The sequence below is a fragment of the Achroia grisella genome, unplaced genomic scaffold (assembly GCF_030625045.1).
Source record: "Achroia grisella isolate CSIRO2021 unplaced genomic scaffold, CSIRO_AGI_Agris_v1 utg794, whole genome shotgun sequence".
NCBI lineage: Eukaryota > Metazoa > Arthropoda > Insecta > Lepidoptera > Pyralidae > Achroia > Achroia grisella.
Window position 1 is genome coordinate 2021697 of NW_026713026.1, and position 7314 is coordinate 2029010.

The following is a 7314-nucleotide window of genomic DNA, read 5'->3' on the forward strand; positions in this document are numbered from 1 at the left end:
GCGTGACTTGCCAGTTCATCCCTTAGGTTTATGCAATGCACGGCATACGAGATTGATTGTCTAAGTATAGTTTGAATACCAGATGAAAGCGCTTGGGCCACTAAAAGCTTGGCCAGTGGAACTTTTACGATTTTATTTCAATATGTAAAATTTATTGAATGAAGTCTATGATGTATGGTCATATATTCTTTAGTTAAGAGTATTTCAAATGTAATAGATTTGCGGTGAAGAGAGTTGATTTGTTTATTCGATAATTCTATAGACGGAACTGTTTCTTTTTTAAGGAATTGTAATGGTAAACAAGCTTATGACCCACCAGATGGTAAGTCAAAAATATGAGCAACGGTTACCCGTTGCTTTTTGAACAGCACCACGAGGATCGTGTTCTCGATTCCCGTAGGTCTACTAAAGTGTAGTATTACGGAGAACTAAGATATCTAACATCCTGTAATTTCATTGCTCTATTTGATAATTCAACCTCAACATCTTATAAAAGACACTTGGCAGCAGATTAAAACATAACAATGATAATATCTCCTAAAAAAATCTATAATCTCCTAATAAAAGTCTCTGTCTCCTAATTATATCCCTGAACAATTGATACAGATACGTTATCTAGTCCCAAGCGAAGCAGAGCTTGTGTTAGAAGTACAAGATAACTGATAGAAATATTTGATACATTTTACTTACTTATTTTTTTGTTAATACTCGTATATACATTGATAGGTACATAATGTACATAGAAGGTACTCTTATGTATATTATAATTGTTTATATTAATTACAGTTTATGTATATTGTGTTTTTTGTAAGAAATAACAATGTGATATGTACATATGATTGAAAGACCTACAAATATTATTCAAAAAGTCGAATGTCTCGGAGCTGTTTACAAAGAGGCTCGTGTCAGTAAGTTGGCGCACTAATTACTGAAGAAATATATCTTGACAAGGTAAAATTTTCCATTGATCATTTCACACAACTCTGTAATGCTATGCATTAAGAACGATTATTGAATGGCAAACATCTAGCAGGTGGACAATTTAAGGCTGCATACAAAATGTTTAAACCAGTAATTGGTATGTCAAAAAGTGTGATTATAAATGTTGTTATTAACAAAGTTACAGAGATGAATTGCACGCTTATTAACGTAATTTCACGTGTATATAATTTGTTTATTGAATATATTTACGTTAGCAAGTCACCTTTATAATAGGTATATATATACGTATATAAATAGAAATTAAATGTTTTCATTTTAAAACTTTTTATTTACTGAGCAAGCTTAACGGTTTTAATTTATTATATGTATCTTTATTACAAGAATTTATGTACGTACTAGATGTTATACAGTCATATGTAATATGTAATTTTGTAACTGAGTATACCTAAAATATTTTTTTCGTTTTTCTTAAACAATTCCAACGGAATCTCGATCCAATCACAAACCCTATGTAGATAGACAAATAGATAAAATATGCATTATATATACCAATATAAAAAAATAAAAGAATGATAGTCTGTCAGCAACAGTGTTTATTATTACACATAGTATATATGTACATAAAATAAATATGTTCAAATAAATAATTATGTTCCTTGGACATTGAGATATTAGATCAGTAACATGATAAAAAATATCAAATTAAAAATACCAACATTCATGTACAAATACACATTGAATACTATTTTACATACACACACATTATTGCACAACAATTTGATTGTCGCATGTTTTTCTAAGGAGCCAGTGTTAAATATTGGGTATGCGCTAACTCGACATATTTTTTAGCATCCTTTGTTAATGACCACGATGAGCAAATGTATGACAATTTCCATTTCCAGCTTTATATGGTACAAACTATAAGAGTTATACATTTTTTTTCGGACTACTCTAATGTTGTTGGCCGCATCTGGCCTTTGCAGTTTCACCGGACGATAGGGGGCGAGTGCAGATGGCACTCCATACCCGCGGAAGGACTTATGGAGCGGTTGAAGGCCAACTCCCGCCTGACGGATACGACTTTAGTCTGAGGGCACTGCTAGGGTTTCGAACCTCGGCTTAGGCCACCGTAATTTCGATCCCCGTTTGAATTGTACGGGGGATCGATCGGAGGGCAGTTGTACATGACGGGCTCAGAGTTCTAGCGGTTCAGCAGACCGCTTTACTTCCGATGGTCGATTCGATTTCTCGCACGGTGCAAACACAAAAGATGCAATCTTTTTAAATTACTCTACCTTATGTGTGCCTTTTAAGTAAACGTTTTATCTATCTACCTACCTATTTATAAAAAAATATACTTAAGTATGTATTTCTATTAATTGCCAACAGAGCTTGTGTTATGCTCTGTTTGGGACTAGATGGCACTGTCTGAATTATACTTGTTTATTATTATTGTAAATACTACATTATAAATCTGTCATTATCATCATTATAAGTATAGCAAGCATAACATTATATAGCATAGCATATTATCCTGTTCGATATTTAATTCCGTTTCCATGGTAATCTTTTCAAGGCATCTTGCCTTGAAAAGATTACCTTCAGGCATAAGGACGCCTTATTGTAAATATAAATGTGTTCTTTAATATATTGCTTTTGTCATTTATTATTGTATGTTACAAATTATTTTTTATTTTTGAGTTCATAATATATGTTATACGAGCATTCAAAATCTCTTCCGCTTATGCATTAGACCGCTATGTTAGTCGTGTCGACTAAACGCTCATTTTTGCCCACTATAGGGTTGTTTGTCACAAAGCACAAACGGTGACAATGTCACTTAGCGAACACACACTAATATGATTGTCATTTATTGTATTTTTGTCAACTTCTTATGTAATATTGAAAAGTCGAATGAGTTTTGTATTTTAAATAGAAGTAGGTAACTTGACTATTTTGATCAATACCTACAAGTCTAGTTAGGTTATGTGATTTTATAATTTATTTATTAAACTGTTACAATATTTTTTATCTTTTTGTAACATTTTTATTTGATAACTTGTTTATTGTTTTTAAGATATTAATATTTTTATAATTTTACTTTGAAGATATTGAATATGTCGTATGTATGGCCTTTTTCAGATGATTTTACCACTAATATTGAATAGGCGAATGTATTGTAGCAACGCAATAGTATTTTAGACTTTATATAACCATCTACATATTTATTATTGTTTCGGATGAATACATAAGTAAATAAAAGCAAGCAAGCTCTCTTTGACTCGACTTCATTTGTATTCACTGTATAAAATTTATGAACAAAGAATATAAAATTACAATGTTATTATTATTACACACGTTATTATTACAAAATTTAAATAAAGAATGTTCGGATTTCTTATTTTGAAATGTATAGGTACCTACAGTAATTCTAAATTCCTAATTTAAAATGTGTACCAACCTTAAACGCAGAATATTATTTTACACACATTTCAAATTGAGAATAATTACAAATATTTTTTATTGTGTAATTTATATTAATTGATATGTGAAGTACATACATTTATCTCAAATCTTTATTATTTTTGCCACGATATTTTGTTCTGTTACTAAGTTACTGAACACAGTTATTGTCTTTCTCTAGTAATGTACTGATTTTATGTATTGGATTATAAGCTGTTGTTTCTCTAATGAATAAATAAATAAAAGAATGCTACGGAACCCCTCCTAGTATTTCATCGTTTACGCTATTGTATATCGGAAAGATATTTGGACTCGAATAATAAGTTTCTATTTAAAGTAGACGGACCATTGATGGGGCATAAAGGGAGGACAGTCTGCTCCTGACAACAATAGCAGGGCGAGGGTGTAGGTTCGAACCGGACTCGGGTAGTTTTCAAGAATATATCTCCATATAATATAATGTTGATATTTATTTGATAATTTCCATGTAGTAGGCATGTCATGCAGAAGGTCTTGGGTTCGATTCTCGAATAGATGTATGAATTGTATGCTGTGGTGTTTTCTGGTGTTATATACCATCGAGTTTTCAAAATTAAAGTCAAAACTGTTTATTCATACTATATATGCTAGCGGAGCACCAGTGAAGGATGAGCATGAAGTCAGATCAGTTAGCCCATCTTAGCAAATGGCAATTTGTCACAATGGTTTTCTTGAAACCGTGTAGTGGTCAACCTGAGTTGGTAGATTGCTAGCAATGTTGTTATGGGTCCATATTACTTTGTATATATTCTTTACGTATTTACAAAACATATCTTTAACTAGTACTCATAAAACAAGTTCCGATTAGTTTGGGACTAGATGTCGCTTTATGAATTGTTAAGGGATATTATTATACATTAAGGAAGGTGTTACATATGAATGTGGATGGTTATAAGGGCAGAGAAAGGCCGAAAAAGAAATGGATGGGCTGTGTGAAGATGATATGATAAGAAAGGAAGTAAATAACGCGATGACTGCGAACAGGGATGAATGGAAGAGAAAAACATATTACGCCGACCCCAAATAAATGGGATAAGGAAGAAGCACATGATGCTTATTATATATTATATTATATACATATATTTTATATTGATCACTTATATACTTCAACTTTTTATTACATATCTCTATATATACATACCCGTATTCCTAGGTATACCGTATTCTATATACAAATAAAATGCAATTAGATGCAAAATATAATCAAAATACATCGACTGTGTATGTTTGTACATATTTCAAGTAATGTTCGCATTTATTCAACCTGTATAACATATGGATACAGCGTGTTCCCATCCATCAATGATTGACAGACGGACAAAGGAACACTCCTTGCCTTCCAGAGTTGTTCTTATCAGCATCAAGATTACATTGCGACGCTAACCGTACCTTTTAATTCGATATGGTTTTATTCTGGTCGGTTATTGTTCAGAGATGGTACTTTGTCGTTGTATAAGATGACTGATTCAGTACAGGCTACCAGATGACTGTGAAGATCTTTGACCACTGTTATACTGTCAGGATCACACTTACATCGATACATATTTTTCACTCAGTGGTATAGTGATTTAGCAAACCACCTTACTGCTGATGGTAGCGGGTTCGATTAATTTTTTGCTATAAATATTTTTGATAATATAATCCCAATTTTCATGGAGGAGATCATATCCATGAAATGATGGTAGATAATTAACATGGGAGGTTTTTTTTGAGGGATAAATAATACAAACGTGCTGTCGACTCACCTGATGGTAATGATCAGGTAATAATCAGGTGAGTCGAAAGCACGTTGTCCAATAACACTCTCTGGATTTGTTTATGTAATGCTATTTGCAATAGATAAATAAATAACGAAGGTCTTGCACAAGTTTTTTTCATTATAAATAAATTATATTATATTATATTATATTAATTATTAATTATATAATTATAAATTGAAATTATACTAAAATAACCCTAATACCAATCTCATGCATAGAACTAGACAACTATATTCTTATATTATTTTGTAGCTTATTAACTATTAATTAAATATTAATTTCTATTGATATGAAGACCTCGGTGGTCTAGCGGTCTAGCACACCGCTTTACGTCCGATGGTCGCAGGTTCGATTCCTCGCACGGCACAAACATTTGTATTCATGAGTATGATTGTTTGTATCGGTCTAGGTGTTTTCTATGTATAATTAGTATGTATTTACGAAAAAAATATCTATGTACTTGTATCAGTTATCTAGTACCCGTAACACAAGCTTTAACTAGCTTAACTTGGGACTAGATGGCGCTGTGTGAATTGTCCTGAGATTATTATTACTATTTCTATAATTGTAATTTATACAGGCCTCCTAATAGTGATTATTTGAAGAGATGATGGAGGATATATTAAAAAAGTATTTAATAGTAAAAAAATGTGTGTGGAGTCTATAATCTACTCTTTAGTCTATAGTCTCTATAGTCTTCTTAGCACGGTAGCAAAATGTATAAAACCTATAAATGAATTCATCTTATATAATACCTACATAATCGTTATAATGATACTTAAAGAGTAACTGCGTAATATCCAGTCATATTTGTACAGTCACCATCATGAATATATGACCAGCTGATGAATATGTTTAGAGTTAAGTCTTAAATATATGATACTGGAAGTTATATGCAACTTTATTTGTTTTTTATGTTAGAGATAAATATTGATTGATATGTTTGTTCGACTATATATAATTTAGTAGATAGATATAATTTAATATGAAGTTAAATTAACTTCATATTAAATTACTATACATATATCTAAATCCGTTTAGCCGTGAAAATGTAATAAACAGATAGACAGACCTTAGAATTTATAATACTTGAGGTATCTTTGACAATATATTTAGCATATAAACCTATAAAATTGTGTACAACTAACTATAAATTACATTTTATTTATTCATTCAAGCCTATAGAGATACTTATGATTATTTTTGTTTTATTCTTTATTTGTATATATATTATGTTTTTTGTTTGTTTTGGGAAATATTTTCCAGTATTATTGTACAATAAAAGAACAAGCTTCAAATAATAAATTTAAACTTTGAATATATATTAGTTATACAAATGTTAAATATGTTTTATTAAATACTTTGAATGATGCTATTATTACGTATTATAAATATATGTTCCATATGATAACATTGATCTTTGATGCTATATACGAGGCTGACTGTCTGTACAGCATCTTAATCAGATAGGGGCGTTGTCTTATTGCCGCCCTTTAGATCACAATGGACAATAGTAATGATTTTATTACAATGAACACTAAAGTAAATCGTATTGATTTATTTAGTTGCCGGTAAGGATGGTTATCATCGTCGATGTCTAAAGGTTATTGAGCTCTTATATAGAATGTTGCTTATTTCTAAGTAACTATATATTGTCCTTTTTATTGAGCCGAGGTTCGAACCACTAGCGGTGCCAAACTAAAGTCGTATCCGTCAGGTGGGAGTTGGCCTTCAGCCGCTTTGTAAGTAATTCGGCGGATATGGAGTGCCATCTGCACTCGCTCGCTATCGTCCGGTGAAGCTGTAAAGGCCAACTACGGCCAACAGCATTAGAGTAGTCCGAAAAATAGGTGACAAACGAGCTTGCAGCTTACCTGATGGTAAGTGATTACTCAATGCAAATGCAAACCTTTGCCCTTTTAGTACTAAGCTCTTTTCTTGAAGGTTTCAATATCGTATCGGTTCGGAATTATCATTGCTGGAAATCATTATTCATTCATTCTTCCTCATTTATTTGTGGTCGATGTAATACGTTCTTCTCTTCCAATCATCTCTGTTCGCAGTCATCTCGTTATTTACCCCTTTCTTACCATATCATCTTTCGCACAGT